This window comes from Morone saxatilis, unplaced genomic scaffold (genome assembly GCF_004916995.1).
Source record: "Morone saxatilis isolate NCDOM2014 unplaced genomic scaffold, NCSU_SB_2.0 Contig0, whole genome shotgun sequence".
NCBI classification, from domain to species: Eukaryota; Metazoa; Chordata; class Actinopteri; family Moronidae; genus Morone; species Morone saxatilis.
The window spans coordinates 4,293,084-4,293,480 of record NW_023339650.1 but is presented as its reverse complement, the minus strand read 5'-3'; the positions used below and the strand labels follow the sequence as shown (position 1 = coordinate 4,293,480).

General features: G+C 45.6%; 1 protein-coding gene across 1 annotated transcript in view; it reads left to right on the top strand.

The window, feature by feature from the left end:
• nrp1a (neuropilin 1a) overlaps nucleotides 1–397 on the top strand; it is a 61,275-nt gene that overhangs the window by 20,032 nt on the left and 40,846 nt on the right. The gene's annotated exons all lie outside the window — the stretch shown is intronic.

Here is a 397-nt window from a genome sequence, read left to right as displayed (position 1 = left end):
AATCCACAGCGGTGTGAACCTGCCATTATAACCACTGACTAGCTGGTTGTGGAGAAAGTGAATTCAAGCCTTTTGTTTCTGAGTGCTGCAGTGGTATCCTATCAGTCTGAGGTTCCTTCCTTAATGTTAAACCTAAAAATAAGACCTCTGGGTAATTTTAGTCAGGAATCAGGTATGATAAACCACGAATATCCTCAGGGGATGTCTATCTTATCAGAACACAGCATAACAAGAGGGAGAATTTCCTGTTGGTTGGCTGCCTTCCTTTGTTTGGACTGGAAGGCGGAGGAGGAGGACAGCACATATCTGGAGAGTGACTAGTAGGCAGACAGGTGCTACAGACTCCACTTTCATTAATTAACCTTAACAGCAGTCTATAGGAACCCCCCCCCCCCCC